Source organism: Rhincodon typus, chromosome 5 (assembly GCF_021869965.1).
Source record: "Rhincodon typus isolate 14 chromosome 5, sRhiTyp1.1, whole genome shotgun sequence".
NCBI lineage: Eukaryota > Metazoa > Chordata > Chondrichthyes > Orectolobiformes > Rhincodontidae > Rhincodon > Rhincodon typus.
In genome coordinates this window covers 18,227,995-18,249,059 of record NC_063336.1, presented here as the reverse complement: position 1 = coordinate 18,249,059, position 21,065 = coordinate 18,227,995, and positions in this window count along the sequence as shown.

Here is a 21,065-nt window from a genome sequence, read left to right as displayed (position 1 = left end):
TTTGTTTGACATTCTTACAAAATCTGAAGGAAGCATCAAAGGTTTTGCTGGCAGAATTTCTCCAGTGCTCTTACATCTCACTGATATACAGTCCAGGTCTCGCTGCTGACCAGGAGCAGGGCTCTGTAGCCTGGGATTTTAGTTCAGTCTTTATTTTCAAATCCTCACTGTTGTAGTTTGTAGGAGCCTGAGCTGGTGCAGCTGGTCAGGGGTTGATGTCCTCGTGAATGGTGGCCTTTGAGAGAGGTGGCTGCTGTGGTACAGGTAGTACTCAAAATATTCCACAGTCTCTCCTTAACATATATTTGGGAGGTGGAGTATTTGACTGACCCACATGTGGGTTTTGTTTCAGCAAAACTCATGGACAGGTTGAGTTTCTTGTCAGTAGAATTGAAGAAACATTGAAAATACGACAGGAGTAGGCGATTTGGCCCTTCAGGACTGTTCCACTTTCCTAATGACCTTGGATGATCATCCAACTCTTTACCTGTTTCACTTTTACCAGCACGATCCTCAGAGATTTGCGATTTACTGAAGTCAAATGCTTTGGTCAGTGAAGATTTCCTGGCTCTAAAGGAGAGTCATACCAGACTTGAAATATGAACTGTGTTTCTCTCTCCATGGATACTGTTAGGCCTGCTGGGATTCTCTGTGTTTGTATCAGATTTTCAGCATCGGCAGTATTTCACCTTCTTTAGAAGGGTTCTTGGTGTGGCTCTGCAGTTTTCTTGGATTTCACTGCAACATCGATCGTATCTTTGAAGTTTAAAGATATACCATGCCCCTGAGACGATGTCCTCAGCCACGCCAAGCAGGTGATTCAGGAGAATGGGTGGCAGGACTTTTTTGTTATTGGTAAGTGGGAAATACTTTGATAGATTCCACGCATCTGTAGGATGTAGGATGAATTCATTGGTTGGTGATGTGAGAAAGAGCCTATCAGCTTTGAAGACCTCAGCTGGACTACCATTAGAGCCACAGGCTTTGTTGTCTTCTATCCATTTGACTGCTTGTTGCAGCTCTCCTAATGATGATGGTTCACCCCTGGAAGAAGTGTAGCTGGTGTCATAAGGTGGGAAACATGGCAGCTGCTTATACTCCCGCAAGCCACAAAACCGTAACAGAAACGAACAGACTTAGGCCATTCGGCCCATCGCGTCTGCTCCGCCATTTAATCATGGCTGATATGGTTCTCAAATCCAATCTCCTGCCTCCTCCCTGTAGCCTTCGATCCCCTTATTAATCAAAAACCTGCCTATCTCTGTCTTAAATACACTCAATGAAGTGGCCTCTATAGCCCTCTGTAGCAATGAGTTGAGTTCCACAGATTAACCATTCTCTGGCTGGAGAAATTTCCCCTCACCTCAGTTCTAAAGTGTTGTCCCTTCACTCAGGTTGTGCCCTTGGGTTCAAATCTTTCCTTTCAATGGAAACATCTTCTTCACGTCCATTCTATCTGTGCCTCTCAGTATCCTGTAAGTTTCAATCAGATCCCCCTTCACTGTCCTAAACTCCATCGAGTACAGACCCAGAGCCCTCAACCACGCCTCATGTGACAAACCCTTCAACCCCAGGATCACTTCTGTAAACCCCATTTGGACCCCTTCCCAATGCCACCACATCCTTCCTTAGATATAGGGTCCGAAACTGCTCACAATATTCCAAATGCAGTCCATCAGATCTACAAATAACCAGATAATCCAATTTTTTGCAATATTGATTAGAAGATAAACACTAGCCAGGAATAATTCTTCTGCTGTTCTTTGACAGTGTTATGGGATCCTTTACATACAGTTGACCAAGCAGATGGGGGCCATGGCTTAGCATCTCATATGGAAGGCAGCAGATCCCCAATGCTATGCTCTCTCATTCTTACACTGGAGTGTCACTTAATCGAGAATGTCAGCGTTCAGTGACAAGTGTGCTGTCAGATGAGCCACAGCTGCCACACAAGTTGACAATACAATTCCCATCTATTGACTTACACCGCATTGAAACCTTCTGAACTTAAATAAAGTGCTGGGTTTTCTTTGTGCCCTGCTAAGCATGACTGCAATGTTACTGCTACTTAGTGGTCCTTTAGAGAACATTAAAATCAAAGGCCGAGGCAAGTCGGGCTCAGCAAGGGAGAAGGATTGGATCTCAAAGCAATCTTTGTTTACACTATAAAGTAATGATGACTGGACAACACAAGCACTCACTTTCATGACAAATTCAATAAAGACAGCTCAAAATTGATTTTTAAGTGGAAGCCTAGGTACAAATCAGCAATTCCAGTTAAATGGAGGTACAAACAGCAATGAGAGGAACATAGGAAATAGGAGGGGTAGACCACTTGGCCCCTTGGGATCTGTTGTGCCATTCAACTAAACCATGGCTGATCTGTACCTCAACAACATTTTCCTGCACTATCGCCACATTCTGCAATGTCTTTAATTTTTAGAAATCTAATAGTCGTTTGGCGGTACAGGACTTTAATGTGGCTGAATGAAGGCACATTTTGTCAAAGCTTTTTTTTAATTTAACTTATTTTTTCTGATCAATCTGGTCTGAGATGTTATTACAGACCTGGAGCAGATATGATTTGACCTTGATCCTCCTCGACTAGGGTGGGGACACTACCACTGTGCCACAAGAGGGCCCCTGGGTTTTTTTGCCTCAAATCACCCATAGTCGTGTGCCCCAAATCACCTATATATATGTTTTATGTAATGACACAGTAAAAAGACACCACAGTGCAAAGACTTTATTATACATTTTTTTCCACCACCAGGAAAACACCCATCTGGCTAATGGAACATTAACAAGCAAAGACTGTTAATCGCACTTCTCATTCTTCAAAACTCAAGAGAATGTGGGCCCAGTTTTTTAAATTTCTCCACATAGAACAAGCCAGGAATCAGTCTAGTGAGCCATCATTCCAATTCTTCTGGAACAAGCCTATCTTTCCTTATATAAGGAAATTAAACGATTATACAAAAATCTGGGCACAGTCTAACTAAGGCTCTATAATTTTTTTAAATTTAACCTGTTTTCCTAATTAACCAACTCAAATATGTTATTACACACCACTGGAGCAGGTGGGATTTGAACCCAGGTCTCTCAATGTCAGCGAAACAGAAGAGCTGATCATTGACTTCAGGAAGAAAGGAGGTGGACCCGTCCCCATCCACGTCAATGGAGCTGAGGTGGACAGGGTCGAGAGGGTCAAGTTCCTAGGAGAGACGATAATCGACAATTTGTCCTGGACTTCCCATGTAGATGGGACGGTCAAGGGGGCACAACAACGCCCCTTCTTCCTCAGGTGGCTGAGGAAATTCAGCATGTCCATAAGGACCCTCACCAACTTTTATACACGTACCGTAGAAAGCATTCTATCCGGGTGCATAATGGCCTGGTACGGCAACTGCTCTGCCTTAAGAAACTACAGAAGGTGGTGTACACAGCCCAGACCATCACAGAAGTCAACCTTCCATCCATGGGCTCCATTTACATGTCCCGTCATGGTGGAAAGGTGGCCAATATCATCAAAGACCCCTCCCACCCTGGTAATGCCCTCTTCCAACCTCTTCCATCAGGCAGAAGATACAGAAGCTTGATCATGCACACCAACATGTTCAAGACAGCTTTTTCCCCGCCATTATTAGACGGATGAATGGACTCCCTAACTTCAAATAATGTTGATCTTGCTAATGTTGATCTTGTTTTGTGCACCTCCTGTGCAGTTGTAGCCTTGTATGTCTCGCTCTGTCTAAGCACCCTATGGCCTGTACGTCCTTGTTTACTATGATCTGCCTGTACTGCTTGTAAAAGAAAGCTTTTCACTGCACTTAGGTACATGTGACTGCAATAAATCAGATCAAATCAAATCTTGGTTCAGGATAGGGCCGTGACTACTGCATCACAAGAGAGTCGCCATACCAAGGCTTCATATAATTGCGGCAAACCATGTTTACGTTTGTACTCAATTCCCTTGTAATGAATACCGAAGTACTGTTTGTCTCCCTAGCTGCTTGCTACACCTTCACATTGGTTCTCAACATGGATATACATGTTCCATGTACGATCTACAAGACACACTGCAGAAATTCACTAATCCATCTAGGACAACACTTTCCAACCCACAACCACCTCCGTCTGGAAGGACAAGGGCAACAGATACATGGGAACATCACCGACTGCAGGTTCCTGTCTAAACCATACACCATCCTGACCTGGAAATGTATCGCCATTTGTTCAGTCTTGCTGGGTCCGTATCCTAAGACTCCTTCCCTAACTACATTGTGAATGTACTTACAACACATGGACAATAGCAGTTCAAGAAGGCAGTTCATTACCACCTTCTCAAGGGCAACTACGGGCGGATATAAAAATGCTGGCCCAGCCAGCGCCACCCACATCCCATCACTGAATAAAAAAAAAGATGTATTTTCAAAACAAAAACATTTACAACAAATCTGGCAATGGCAGCTTCCATTTCATTAATGAAAAGTGACTCATTGAATTTATATGACAGAAAATAAATTATGTGTCAGAGCTCCAAAGGGCAACCCAAAGTACTGGAGATGCAATACAATAAGTGGCACCTTAATTTAGCAGAGTGCAATAACTCGAATTTACAATCTGGCAAGCTGCATGCGCAGAGAAGGAAGAGGAAGTTTACATTTGCAGAAGTGAGTAGGTTTTGGGAAAAGGCAGAGTGGTTAAAACTACAAAACTGACACTGCGACAAGAAGCTGGGTCAAAAGTCACTGATTTCCATTAATGTTGGGAACGCGCAAGTTATTGCTGAGGAAGCCCCGCAAAACGGCATTCATTGTTCATTTCAGTTTGCTAACTGCTTCTCTAGCTGTACACGTTTCCTGCACTTTTTGGAAGCTCCAGTGAAAGGAATGCAGGAACACAGCAGCAGAGCCTGGTACTAACAGGTTGCTTGGCGACAGGGGTTGCCCATGTAAATGTGAAAGCCCCTACACGACCCCTGGGGAGTCACTCATTCATCTCCCTGTGGAGGTTGTTGTGTAGGAGTTTCCTTTGTGACAGCAATGGCCTGTTCAGCCAGAACTCATCACCTGAGATTTTTTAATAAAGCAGATTCAGGGATGGGCCTGTAGAACTGCTCGTCCTGGCTGGGACTAGCCTATGGATGCCATACGTAGTGACTGTAGTTTGGTGTTCAACAATAAATAATATCCCTTTCCATTCAGCCTCTTGAGCTATGATCTCCTGAGCTATTACTGGTATCCCATCCACAAACATTCAGTTATTCCCTCAGATGCAACCCCAACGCAGTTATCAAACCTGTTGATAAAGGCAGCGCTATTGTTGCCTGCAGCACTAACTTTTTCGTGGCAGAGGCTAAGTGCCCAAGATCAAGATGACATTGCTGAACATCAGGCTTCATTTTCCACGTCTGTCACTGACTTTATTTCCTCTGGAACACTATCTGAGCCACAAGCAAATTGGCGCAGGGTCAGCAAGATCAAAGAGGTAAATCTTGGGAGCAAGCAGTTCTGGGTTTGGTGATGTGTAATGAGGCAGACTTGATGTGGGAACTTAAGGTGGATAAACCCCCCCAGGGGACCACAACATGATAGAATTCACCTGCAGTTTGAGAGGCAGAAGCAGGGATCAGATGTAACAGAATTATAATTGAGTAAAGATAACCACAAAGACATGAGGGAGGAGCTGGCCAGAGTTGATTGGAAGGGGAGTCTAGGAAGGAAGATGGTGGAGCATCAATGGCAGGGGTTTCTGGGGGGGTAATTCGGGAGGCACAACAGAAAGTCATCCCAAGGAAGAAGAAACATACTAAGAGAAGGGTGAGGCAACTATGGCTGACAAGAGAGGTCAGGAACAGCAGAAAAGCAAAAGAAAAAGCATACAACATAGTAAAGATTAGTGGGAAGCCAGAGGATTGGGAAACCTTTGAAAACCAGCAGAGGATAAACAAAAAAGCAATGAGGAGAGAAGATGAAAAATGAAATTAAGATAGGCTGTAATATAAAAGAAGATTGCAAGAGTTTTTTTAGATATCTAAAAGGTGAGAGAGAGACAAGAGTGAATATTGGAGGGTGGAAAATGAGGCTAAAGAGGTAGTAATAGAAAAAAAAGGTGGAGACACCTGATACTTTGCATCAGTTTTCATGATGCAATGATGAAATTGCATCACGGCGATTTGATGCAGCAATCAAGACTTCAAGAGAGTCTGGGGCCAAAGGTAAATGTAGTGGTCATCACTAAGTAGAAGGTGCTGTGGAGCTGAAAGGTGGGTAAATCACCGGGATCAGAAGGACTATACATAGGAATGTAGGAATTAGGAGTGGGAGTAAGCAATTCAGCCCTATGAGCCTGCTCCTCCACTTAACACGATCATGGCTGATATTACCCTGGTCTGAACTCCACTTTTCTGCTCGCCTCTCCCCCCGCCCCCACCAATTGCCCCCTATCCTGCTTTTTATCAGAAACCTATCCATTCCTTTCTCAAATCTGTTGATTGATTCCGTCTCCACTGCACTCTGGAGCAGTGAGTTCCACAGATTCACAACCCTCAGAGAAGAAGTTTCTCCTCATCTCAGTTTAAGCCTACCTCCTCTCACTGTATATCTATACCCTCTTGTTTGAGACTATCCAGCAAGGGGGAGCATCTGCTCAACATCCACCTTATCAATCTCCTTTAGCATTTTCTTTACCTCAATCAGATTCCACCCCCCTCAACCCTTCTGAATTCCAGCGAGTACAAGCTCGAGTTATTCAACCATTCCTCATACGGCAGCCCTTTCATCCCTCGAATCAACCTGGAGAACTTCCTCTGAACTGTCTCCAGTATCACCACATCCATCCTCAAGTAAAGAGACCAGAACTGGACACAATATTCCAGGTGTGGCCTCACCATCACTTTATATAATTGTAACAACATTACTTTTAGAATCCAGCCATTTTGCCAGGATTCCATTTGCCTTTCTTATTAAATGCTGCACCTCATACCCACTTTCTGCAATTTATGCACAAGGATGCCTAGATTCCTCTGCACTGACACAATTTGAATCTTCTTCCCATTTTAATATTAACTTGCCCTTGCATTTTTCCAGCCAAAATGGACAACCTCACACTTATCCACATTAAAATCTATCTGCCAAATTCTGGCCCATTCTCCGAGTCAATTTTATCCATCTGCAAACTGTATCTCCTCATCACTGCCTGCTTTTCCACCTCTTTTAGTATCATTGGGCAGCTTTGCTATGTTGCACTCATACACCCCAGAGTTCTGAAGGAGATAGCTAAGGAGATTGTAGAGGCATTGGTGGTGATCTTTCAGGAATCAGTTGAGTCAGGGAGGGTCGCAGAGCACTGGGAATGGCTAATGTAACCTCTGTTTAAGAAGCGAAGGAGGCAGAAGACAGGAAATTATAGTAAAAACCTAAAAAACTGCGGATGCTGTAAATCACGAACCAAAACAAAGTTGCTGGAAAAGCTCAGCAGGTCTGGCAGCATCTGTGAAGGAAAAAGCAGAGTTAACGTTTCGGGTCCGGTGACCCTTCCTCAGAACTGGTGGTGGCTGGGAAAACGTCAGCTTATATGCAGAAAATTGGGAGGTGGGGTGGGGTAGGGAGTAAACAATAAGATAGAGCCCAAAGAGAGGGCTGCCTGAATTTGGTTGTTGGCAATATTTTAAGACTTTAGATAAAGGTTGAGATTGCAGAGTACTTGGAAGTGCATGGTAAGGTAGGGTTGAGTCAGACGGTCAAGGGGAAGTCATCCCTGACAAATCTGTTAGAATTCTTTGAGAAGGTAATGAGCAGGTGGAGAGCCAGTGAACATGAATTATTTAAATTTCTAGAAGGTCTTTGACAAGTTGCTACACAGGAGGCTGCTAAATACAATAGGAGCCCATGGTGTTAGGGGCTTGGAACTGGTACTGATAGAGGATCGGCTGGCCAGCCAAAAGTACAGGATAGGGATAAATGAGTCTTTTTTCAGGATGGCAACCAGTGACTAGTACAGTTCTCCAGGGATCTGTGTTGGGATCACAACTATTCACATTATGCATTAATGATCTGGATGAAGGAACTGAGGGCATTTTGCTAAGTTTGCAGTAGACACAAAGATAGGTGGAGTGTCAGGTAATGTTGAGGAGATGGGGAGGCTGCAGAAGGACTTGGACACACTAGGGGAGAGGGAAAAGAAGTGGCAGATAGAATACATTGTGAGAAAGTGTGAGATTATGCACTTTGGTAGGAAGAATAGAGATGTAGACTTTTATCTAAATGGGGACAAGCTTTGGAAATCTGAGGCATAAAGGGATTTAGGAGTCTTAGGTCAACATTCTCTTAAGGTTAACATGCAGGTTCTGCTGGTAGTTAGGAAGGTAATTGCAATGTTAGCATTCATTTCAAGAGGGCTAGAATACAAAAACAGCTGAGGCTGTATAAGGCTCTAGTCAGACAGCTTTTGGAATACTATGAGCAGTTTTGGGCCCTGTACCTAAGGAAATGTCTAAGTCCTGGCATTAGAGGGGGTCTAGAGGAGGTTTATAAGAATGATACCGGTGATGAAGGGTTTATCATGTGAGGAACGGTTGTGGACTATGGGTATGTACTTGATGGAGTTTAGAAGGATGGCGTGTAGGGCATCTGATTAATACTTGCAGGATACTGAGGGGCCCGGATGTAGTGGATGTGGAGAAGATGTGTCCACTAGTACAAGTGACAAAGATCCGAGAGCATAGCCTCAGAGTGAAGGGACAATCCTTTAGAACTGAGATATGAAGGAATTTCTTCAGCCAGAGGGTGGTGATGCAGTGGAACTCTTTGCTGCAGAAGGCTGTGGCGACCATGTCATTAAGTATGTTTAAGACAGAGTTAGACAGGCTCTTGCTTAGTAAAGGGATCAAGGGTTACAGGGAGAAGGCAGGAGAATGGGGTTGAGAAACATATCAGCCATAATCAAATAGGGATTAGAATAGTTAGGTGAAGGTTTTTATATTGACCAGTGCAGACTTGATGAGCCGAAGAACATTATTCGGTACTGTAGACACCAATGACTCTATGAATAGCAGAACATTCTCAACGGACCGAATGGCCTAATTCTGCTCCTATATTATATGGTCTCATGGTTTTCTGGAATTCTTCCCTCCACACCCCCCAAGCTCATTGACCCCCACTCCACACAGTCTGCTTCTACCTCCTACCCAAAGTCCACAGACTGGACTGCTCTGGTTTGATCTTGCCCCATGTTCCAAAAAAGAGGCATATTATACTAGAAACATAAATGGAAACACAGATGCTGCTAGAACTGCTTAGTTTTCCCCAGCATTTTCTGTGTCTGGGCCACAGCTTTAATGGTTGTGGAATGAAATTCCACACTGGTGAAGAAAATCCACCTTTTAACAAGATGTTTTTCGCTGAGATTTGAGTCCCATTATATGTCAGTGATAATACCTTCAGGGACTATTTGTGCGGACAATGGGAATGCTGATACTCTGGTTACTTGACAGAAACTAGTTTACAATAAGAAATATTTATCAACAGACATATTGGGAGCAGAAGGCAGTTAGACCTCAGATGGGAGACAAAGGGATGATAGAAGAATGAGATCCCATTCAGTTAAGAACCTGTCGAGAATTGCACTGACAGTCAAAGCAGTATTTGTTTTTTTTTGCGCAGCCAAGCAAGATTATTCTCAGGAGAAATATAGGAGCAGTAGCATAGGGAAGCTCACTGTCTGCAGACAGGATGAAATCATGCCTGTGAGTAGGTGCTGAGCTGCAATTTCAAGCATTCTGGTTCATTGAGACTGAAATTTAACACTGTGTATCCCACCAACATGCACACACCCTTTTACAACACCAAACCTTTAATCTTCCCAGTACTGTACATCTATGTCATAGAACTCAAGGCTTTATCAGAGGTAGCAACAGGCTTCTCGGGTTCCTGTTCCCATTGCTTCGATCCTCCTGCCTTACGTCCTGTGGCATTTCAAACCCTGTGACAGTCCACTTGTGACTGTTCTACCTGTACTCACCAATCAGACGCGAAGAAACAAGAGGCATATTGACATTGACGAGGAAGGGGCATGTTAATCAGTGATAAATAGAAGTGCTTTGAACTAACTCCCTATGTCCATGCCCCCTTTACATCAGATTCCCTCTTGCTTCTCTGCTGGCAATGACTCAGAGAGCACTGGATTGCGGACCACAGAGTGAAGCACTGAGCTGCAAGGCCAGAGTCCCATGAATTTGAATCGGCATTTCTAGAACTAAAGGTGAGGCCTTCCATGTTTTTGTTAGACTGTTGCGTCTGATATCACTTAAAGATGGCCACCCATCTCCACGTCCGAAGACATCGTTGCTAATGCCAACAAATATTACAACACTCATTCCTCCTGCATCTCTGCATCTTCAAAGTAAGTTAGTATCAGGAGAGATGCCAGTGTAGGCTTGGAAAAGCAGAGTGAGGGGGTTCAGTTACCCATCTGGATGCAGTTGAATGTACCAGTGCGCTCACCTTTCCTGTCCTGGTGAGGTCAATTAACATCATCAGCATTGAATCCAAGAACAAAGCAAAGGCCTAACGAAGGAGCAGTGTTTCGAAAGCCTGTGATTGTAAATAAACCTGTTGGACTGTAACCTGGTGTGTGTCCACCCCAGTCCAACACTGGCCCCTCCAAATCACTTCTCCCGAGAAACCTCCAATCACATCTTTGTGCCTTCATTGACATAACTTTGCCTAAACAGTATCTCTGTGCAGGCTTGTTGGGGCCCCTAGCATCACTGTATTAGAACACTGGGCCTCCATTCTGACTATTCCAACAGCCAGAATCCATCAGCTGTTATATTTACAGCATCCCTTTAAGGACTGGAATTGCAATCGACATATGCTGGTCATCATCAGACCAACTTAGCTTAATTGTGGAAGCTGCATGTCAGATGCAATTACAGTGACTGGGTTAAAAAGCCATTGACAGACAACACTCTAACTACTTCTGAGTTTCACTCCTGTGTGAACTCCTTGCTCCCAGCCCATCTCCAAGTTAAAATATCCCCTTCCATTTCACTTTGTCTAAATGAGGAGACATTGAATTCAAGTTCTTTTGCTCACACAGCCTTCTCACCTCTCGCGTTGTTAATTTCACAATCCTTCAGTCAGATTGGAGAAGACTTGAGCACCGTCCACATATTTTCCTTGATATCTGGTTTCCCCTCGCTGAGATAAAGTCGGTTTGTGATTTCAGAATTTGTGGAGCAAAAATCTCCATGTGTAATTCACCCCAGCACATAAGCGTCTTTAATTTATTTCATAGATATTTTTAAACAACCTGCTCAGGCAGTTTAGGGCGCACCTCTGCAGCAGGTGAGACTTGAACCCAGGCCTTCTAGCTCAGAGGTAGGGACATTACCATGGCACCTCAAGAGCTCCCAGGGTCAAAACGGTTCATGATGATTCTGCCAGATTTTAAACCAGGACATCTCATGTGTTACATTAGTCCAATAACCACTGCACAATTTATGCACAAAATATCTTCCTTTAGCTTGTTCGCTGATGTTATAACACACCCCTGGTGCAGGTAGGACTTGAACCCAGGCCTCCTAGTCCAGCATTTTGGACACTGCCATTGCACCACCAGACCTCTGCTGCCATAGGGGTACTCTAATATCTTTTTCTACCCAGCAGAGTTATCACACACAACTAAATGACCCTCCCACAACCAAAATCACCGCGACTGTCTTTCGTTTTCTTCCTATTAACAGCCACCAGCAAACATGCACGCAGCCAATGAATTAATAGGATTTCTCTAATAGGAAGAGTTCAAGCAATCAGTCATAACCATTAACGATGGCCAACTGTAATGATGCATTTAGTGACTTGCATACATTGAACATAATATTGGATACCTGAGCCGTCAACATCTCTAAAGATTCAGAGTGATCTGTATCAAATCCTGGTGTATGCAGTTAAGTTGTGGCAATTTACCAAAATAGGACTGCAGACCAGGTAAAGGGGATCTCTGTTCTCTTGGGGTACACTGAAGCTTTGCCAAAGTCAATAACTGAATTTTCTGTACTCCTTTCATTAGGCTAAAGTGAAAATTTGCCTCAATGTGTTCTCCCAAGTACATTTATTGTCTATGAGATGGATATGCCATATGGAACATAAAAAATACACATGGAAGCAATAAGACCAATGCAGTGCGAAGTATATTAAACAAGTTATAAGGTCATCAATGATCATGTCCATTGGCTGATTCATTTTAATCAACATTTTTAAAATGGTCTTTTAATGATGCCGCGTTAGCATTTAATTGGTCCACATATTCATCACTGTGTAGTAGATTATTTATATTGTCTCAGACTGAAAACTGTGGCTGTAAACTTGCCATCCATATAATAGAAGAAAGAATGAATTTCATGTCCTCATGATGTCCAGCACACTAGAGTGAGCCAGTTATACACTGCTGCTATTTTGACCCTGCCATAATATCGGCAAACAAGCAGCCAAATTGTACACAGCAAGTTATTTCCAACTTGCAAAATCTATCTTAGACACTGTAAGCGGTCAATTGCTGTCACAGTTTGATGCAGTTTTCACAATGGAGTCATGTGAATTCAGTATGGCAAAATGCAAGCTGATGACTGAGCAGGAAAATGAGGTTTGTTTTGGCAGATGTTACTTCATGTTCTATGTGAATGAATGTTAGAAATTATTGTTAGAATTACAGAATTACAAAATTGTTGCTGTGCGGAAAGAAACCATTCAGCCCATCATGTCTGCACTGGCTCTCTGCATGAGCATTACTACTTTGTTCCATTGTCGTATCTCTTCCTCATATTCCTGCACTTACCGGGCCTACATTACTCCATAAGCAGTGTAATTCTTCAACAGGGACAAAGAGGTCCTGGCAGAGGGGTGGTACTAAGTCAGGGCATCCTATTCCCAGACAAACAGCAGAGGAGGCCACTACGCTAGATCCTGGCAGCATCCTAATCACCATCTTTTACCTGCCCGCACTAACACTGTCAACTGTGCCACCCACCTCCACGACCTCGTTTTTTTTTCCTTGCCATGCTGCTTGTTAAATACATAAAAGATGGAATGAGTCACATCCAACATTGATATAGGGCTCAGAGATAGTAGGAACTGCAGATGCTGGAGAATCTGAGATACCAAGGTGTAGAGCTGGATGAACACAGCAGGCCAAGCAGCAACAGAGGAGCAGGAAGGCTGATGTTTCGGGCCTAGACCCTTCTTCAGAAAGATTCAGAAGATTCCTCAATGCATGAAGTCAGAGTGTAAATCTCCACATGCATAAACTAACCTGTACGTTCCCTTTGTGTGAGGCTAAGGCAATTCTCTTTGTTGTTGACTAGACAAAGCCTGGTGCCCAAAATCTTTTATGAGAGCTCGAAGAAAAGAATGGCAAGATGTATGTTTTAATTAAAGAAACAACCGCAAGAGTCTATTTAGATAACTGATGCCATTCTGAGAGACTTTTGTTTTGCTGGAAAATGTTGGAAGTGATTCAGAGACCTGTACTCAACATTTCAGAGACAGTAATGACAGGGTTGGCTTTCATATTCATTGTGAGAACAGTTTCAAAAAGCGTGGCCTTTTCCAAAAGGGTTTCTAGAAAAGCAAATCAAATATTTATTTGCACAGCTAATCACTGTAGTCGGACAGGCTTTCTCCCAATGTTAGTTCATTGTGCTGTTAGTGATACCGCACGTATCCTCAAGTATAACCGACTGATTTCACTCGCCCAGCCATGCTGACAACCAGAATTGGGTGGCACGGTGGCTCAGTGGTTAGCACCGCTGCCTCACAGCGCCACGGACCCGGGTTTGATACCACCCTCAGGCGATAGTCTGTGTGGAGTTTGCGCATTCTGCCCGTGTCTGCGTGGGTTTCCTCTGGGTGATCTGGTTTCCTCCCACAGTCCAAAGATTAGGTGGGTCAGCCGTGGGAAATGCAGAGTTATAGGGTGGGGTTGGGTCTGGATGTGATGCTCTTTGGAGGGTCAGTATAGACTCACTGGGCCAAATGGCCAGCTTCTATACTGTAGTAATTCTATGCCTTGATAATTGGTCTGCATGTTTTATTGAAATCTTATACTTGCTGAGCTGTATACTCTATTCAACAAAATCAGGGATAGTGATGCACAAATTAAGTCAACATATATGCAAAGTGCTGAAAGCAGCACTACACAGAATGGGGCAGAGAAAGGAAGTCGAATGTGTGTATATTTTGAGAGTGATTGAATTAAAAAGCTGAGAGGCCACAGCAAACCCTGTACAGAATCATGGTTGGCCCACCCTTGGAGGACTGGATGGGTTAGGTTTTCCCGTGATAATAAGGATACAGAAACACAACAGCAAAAGATGCACTGAAGATTTACAAGGATGACAGCAGGACTGAGAAGATATAATTATCAGGAAAGACTTAACAGGCTGAAACCTTTCAGTACAAAAATGAAGGCCGATGGAGTGATCTGATGGCAGACTGTAAGAGTATGAAAGGTTTCGATAATTTAGGCATAGAGAAAATGTTTCCAGTTATAGGCAAGTCTCAAACTGGAGGATGTAGACACAGGGGGGAATATTGTGTAGGTGACAGGAGATGGCATAGCAGCTGGAGGTCTGGCAAGAGATATTTTGCCTCCTTTGGGCAAGGCCCAATGAGCCATGAGGCAGTCAGGAGGCCATTGGCAGACATTTCCCCGCCTGGGATCAGGACCCCAGGGACAGAGATCCAGGCTGCTGAGGACTTATCAGAGGCTGGTGGCAACATCGAAGGGCTGTGCCACACAGGGGGCTGCTACCTGAACAACAACAACCAAGGGGGCTCAAGATTGCAGAGCCACAGGACACAGATGTGTAACGGTGGAAAGGGGTGGGTGGTGGGGAGTTTAGAGGGTTTGGCTTCAAGGTTAGGAGACTGGCTCTCAGAGGCAACCCCAATCCCATTGCCAGGTCCCTCAATAAGTCATTGAGTGCCATTGAAAAAGAGACTGTCCCCCACACCCTCCCACTGGTTGAATTCTCTTCTTGCCCCCAAACGCATTACTAGAGAGGGTAGAGGATTCCATGCCACAAATGGTATCAGTGAAAGCAGGAGGATGGTTAGGGTGTGGAACTTGTGCCCACATTGGGAAGCTGAAGCAAGCAGAACGGATGTATTTTCGGGGCTTCTAGGTGAACACATGGGGGAGCAAGCAACAGAGGGTTACGTCAATTGAGTGAGATGTGATGGATGGGCACTCATGTGAATGTGGATGTATTTGGTGAAATAGCCTCTTTCGTGGCTACATTCTCACTGTAACGTGCAGCAAAGTGTAACAGGGAGCTAAATGAACGTAGCATTGTAAAAGCACTATGGGGAGGCAACGACCTATTGGTATTATTGCTGGATTGTTAATCCCGAGACCCAGATAATATTCTGGGGTCCCAGGTTTGATCCCACTACACCAGCTGATGGAATTTGTATCCATAAATATCTGGAATTAAGAGTCTAATGATGACCATGAATCCATTGTTGATTATCATAAAAACCCATCTAGTTTCTAATGCCCTTTAGGGAAGAAAACTGCCATCCTTACCTACATGTGACTCCAGTCCCACGGCAATGTGGTTGACTCTTAACTGCTTTCTGGGTGATTAGGGATTGGCAATAAATGCTGCCTAGCCAACGATGCCCTTATCCTGTGAATTAATTTTTAAAAACTATCCAAACACTGTAAATGGCCTGTAATTTAAGGATGTATTTAATAGCAATGAATCAAGGTCTTTGTCAAATACATCCACTATTGGAAGTCTAACGATTGCCAATTCAGTAGGAATCTGCCTCCTGCCTGAGTTGGAAATCTGAGGGTGGACGAGTGTGATAAATGGGAATCTTCACTGCACAAGGACTGCCAAATGTCACACACAGCTGGGCCTGTAATAATTGGGCAGCCTGCCCATAGAACTGGCTACAAGGCTGCTTGAGGGGGCAAGTACAAACCCTACATCGATTGGTATGTCCTCAGGACAAAATTCAGGTCCCGGTGGGGTGTGTTGTATCAAACATCCATTGGCCTGATAATCAGACTTCTAAACAACTGAAGATCACTCAGGACAAAATGATTCAAAAAATGTTGAGCTTTTGGTTTGTCGGGTCCAGGAAGAGAAAGAATCCTGACAAATTTAGCAATAACACAAAGGTACAAAAGGCTTGAAGTAAACTTTTCAAACTTGTCAACACGTCATAATCAAAAAATGGACACGAGACATAGATTCTCTCCCCCATCTTACCATGTTTGATCATTAGTAAATATCATCACGGATTATTCAATGCTAACTTCACGATGCCATACTTATTGGAGTCATGTCGAAGTGCCATTGCATTGAGAAGCCTACCTCAAATTGATTTGATTTATTGTAGTCACGTGTATCTAAGTACAGTGCAAAGCTTTGTTTGTGGGCAGTACAGGCAGATCAAAGTAAGCAAGGACATACAGATCATAGGGTGAAAAAAACATTTGGACAGAGTAAGGCATCCAGATTAAACTGCACAGGACGTGCACTAGGCTAGGTCAACATTAACAAGATCAGTGTTATTTGAAGTCAGAGGGTCCATTCATCAGTAATAACAGCAGGAAAGAAGCTGCTCTCGAACCTGTTGGTGCGTGTGTTCAAGCTTCTGTAACTTCTGCCTGATGGAAGAAATTGGAAGAGGGCATTACTGGGGTAGGATGGGTCTTTAATGATATTGGAATCCTTTCCACCACAATGGGACATGTAAGTGGAATCCATGGATGGGAGGTTGGCTTCCGTTTTGTGCACATCACCTTCTGTAGTTTCTCATGGTCCTGGGCAGAGCAGTTGCCGTACCAGGCTGTTATGCACCCGGACAGTGTGCCTTCAATGGTGCATCTGCAGAAGTTGGTGAGGGTTCTTATGAACATGCCAAATTTCCTGAGCGGCCTGAGGAAGAAGACGCGTTGTTGTGCCTTCTTGACTGTCGCATTTACATGGGAAGCCCAGGACAGATGGTTATCATCACTCCAAGGAACCTAACAATCTCCACCTCCACTCAGTTGCTGTAGATGGGGACGTGTTCTCCTCCTTTCTTTCTTAAATCAATGGTCAGTTCTTCAGTTTTGTCCAAATATTGTACTGTATCTGACACTGAACTGAACATTGGTTGTATGAAAGATGCATTAATACACAACAGCTTGAGGAATGACAACTTTGAAATGAAAAATGTCAAAGAAATGAAGTATACCAGCTATTTCATCAAAAACTAATCTTGTTGCCTACTGAATAGTCTGACTACCAACTTTTCTGGGTGCCAGAACATCAGCAACTCCTCGTGACTTGTTGAATTATGTCTTGAATGTTCAACCTCACGCACCTGTGTCTGGAAATATCCTGGTTCAAAATACAAAATGAGGAATCGCTGTCTGATAGAGATCTGCTGCTTTTGAGGTATTTAGATTTAGGGGAGATTTGATACAGATGTCCAAAATTAGGAGCAGTTTTGATCAAATAAGTACAGGTTGGCTCTGGTGGCACAGTGGTAGTCTCCTTACCTCTGATTCCTGGGTTCAAGTCCCACCTGCCCCAGATACATCTCTCAACAAGTTGATTAGAAAATATCTTGAAAGAGAAATCTCATTTTATGGACAATAAGGTTTTTTTCTTTTACCTAACATAGTTTACTGTAATTTGGAGTTAATTGCCTAAAAGCAGCTGTGAATAGAAAACTGAATATATAGTATCCCTACAGTGCAAAAGAAGGCTGTTCAGCCCAGTGAGCCTGCACTGACCCTCCAAAGAGCATCCTACCCTATCCCTTTAACCCCATATTTTCCATGGCTAACCCACCCAACCTGCACATCCCTGGACACTACAGATAACTTAGCATGGCCAATTCACCTAACCTGCACATATTTGGGATGAAACCAGAGCAAACCCACGCAGACAGGGAGAGAATGTGCAAACTCCACACAGACAGTCACCCGAGGGTGGAATTGAACCTGGGTCCCTGGCGCTGTGAAGCAGCTGTGCTAATCGCAGTGTCACCCGCCTTGAAAAGAAAACATACTTGAAAACAAAACAATGCAGAGCTCCATGGACAGAGCGGTGGATGGGACTAATGGGATTGCTTGATAAACAGTTCCCATTGTAGCATTGAGAGTTCCTGTGGAGTCTCACTTCAGTTCTGAGCATTACAGTCAATGCAACAGGATTGAACGACAATACCCGGGAATGTGTTCAAACAACAATTTTATTGAACATAATGATTATCATAGAAATTATATGGAAATTATAAAATAATTATAATAAATAAGATAATATACATACAAAAAAGTAAATGAAAGAAGTGAAGATGATTTTTTATCAAAAGGAAATAAAGAACTTCTACTTTGTCCTAGCACAAACATTAACCCCAAATTGGTCTGCCAGTAATCCAAAATGATGAAGTTGTCCAAATTAGTGAAGATTGTAAACAGTAAGACAAAGTTTGGCACATACTCTGAATGGCTGTAAATGGAGGAGAGGGTTGGGGAGCGGTCTCAGACTGGTCAACCCCATCCTTCCTGTGTCAAATAGACTATCCTTCGGCCATTGACTCTTGACCACTCAGTTGAAGCGGTGAATTCTGGGAGCAATGCGCCTTAAATGTAAATTCTTGTCTCCATTCCAGCCTTTCAAGTCTTCCCTCCAGAGTATCATAAAACAAACAGAGCATGAGACATAGCGCTTCACAAAATTCAAATTGTTGACCCATCCTTAATGATCTCTCTCACATGTCCACTGTCTGTCAATCAACCTCCATGTCAAAGACTAGCCCATGCAAGGCTATTCATCCCATTGTTCCATTGTTGAAGTTCCTCTTTTAAACAGAGCCTTAGCTTTATTGGTCAGTGTGTTGAGTACAAGAGTTGGAATGTCATGTTGCAGCTGTACAGGACTTTGGTGCATTCAATTCTGGTCCCCTGCTATGGGAAAGTTGTTGTTCAACTTGAAAGGATGCAGAAAAGATTTATAAGATGTTGCCAGTTTTAGAGGGTTTGAGCTATAGGGAGAGGCTGAATAGACTGGGGCTATTTTCCCTGGGAACTCAGAGGTTGATGGGTAATCTTATGGAGGTTTATAAAATCATGAAGGGCATAGATAGAATGAAAAGCCAAAGTCTTTTCCTTGAGGTGAGGAGTCCAAAACTAGAGGGCATAGGTTTAAGGTGAGAGGGGAAAGATTTAAAAGGGACCTGAAGGGGCAACTTTTTCATGCAGAGGGTGGTATGTGTATGGAATGAACTGCCAGAGGAAGTGGTGAAGGCTGGTACAATTACAGCATCTGGATAGGTACATGAATAGGAAGGGTGTAGAAGGATATGGGCCAAATACTGGCAAATGGGACTAGATTAATTTAGGAAATCTGGTTGGCATAGATGAGTTGGGCTGAAGAGTTTGTTTCTGTGCTGTACATCTCTATGCAGATTGTACCAAGTTGGGTGGGAGGATGAACTATAACGAGGATGCAGAGATCCTTCAGCATGACCTTGCCAGGTTGGGTGAGTGGGTAAATCAATGGCAGATACAGTATAATTTGGATAAATGTGAGGTTATTCACTTTGGAAGCAAAAACAGGAAGGCAGATTACTACCTGAATGGCTGTAAATTGAGGGCAAATGGGATCAAAGGTTATGGGGAGAAAGCAGGATTAGGCTATTGAGTTGGACAATCAGCCATGATCATGAAGAATGACAGAGCAAGCTCGAAGGGCCGAAGGGCCTCCTCCTGCTCCCATCTTCTATGTTTCTATCTTTCTATGACTCTATCCCTTCTCCAAGGCAATGAGCAAGTCAAAGGGAGGAAAGCTTTCTCTTTAAGATAATGAAACCATTTTTCTGCAAATGGTACCAAAGTAACACAGGAATCCAGTCCAATTATTGCAAAAACAGGTTTAGAGTTGAGGCACTTAGAAGCCACCAGCATATATTGGATGAGAATGAGTTGCTGGATTCTGGTTCTGATTCTTTATGTCGGCATGGTGCTGTGTCCCAGGTGTGTAAACCCAGGAAAGAAGCTAAAAAAAAACCAGGACACAGCACAGCAGCTGTTTCAAACTTCCATTGGAAAAAATCAGAGATACAAGGAAAAATAAATAACACTACATAAATCATATAAAATTTGTTTATTTATCTGATAAGTACAGCACATTTAATTACATCATTTTATAAAGTTTACAGATTTTCTGCTGGTCTAGGAAACTTTGTTTTTAAACAAAGGGATGATGGGATACAGAAAAATAATTTGTGGGAGAAAAATGGACAGACAGAGGGAGAGATCACGCATTCAAAAGAAGGATCCCACAGTTAGCTATAAATTTCTGCAGAGGGCCAGAAAATGTTCACATGTGACATGCAGTAACCAGCTCCAGATGAAATAGAAGTATTTGGGCACTTTATGTAAGTTAACAAATTGACTTGGCCATTTCCCAGACACTGAACAATTTGTAAACATGAACCTTGATGAACTTGTTCTGTCTTAAATCTTAATGCACCAAATCACTTTGCAAAACTGGTAGAGGGAACTTTCTCAGAACTCTTTGGAATCGATCTCATTTATTTGCGATGGGTTAATGTCTATGTAGAATTGTTTACAGACAGGATGATGGTGAAAGCTACAATAAATATGTGGAATTGGAATTTGCATGCATTCCCCACACAGACCTGTGTTGGCACGGTTACTTACATATCAGCTATTTTTAAAATGTTTTGATAATGGTGTGAGAGTTTCAATAATCGATATTAAGAAAGGAGTCAGTACAGAGTGGGAAATGAAACACTTTTGGGGAAGAGGAGCTAATGGGAGAGGTGGGTGAAGGAAGCCAATGGGAGGGATAGGAGCTAGTAAGGGAGAGAGGAGTCAGTGAGGGGGGGCGGATGGAGAGAAAGGGGCAGAATGAAGACAGTGAAGGCAGTGGGGAAGAGTCGAGATGGTGGGAAATGGGGTAAGAATAGCGACAGCAAGGAATGAGGGAGAGTGGAGACAGGAGGGGAGTGTGGAGATGGGGGGAAGAG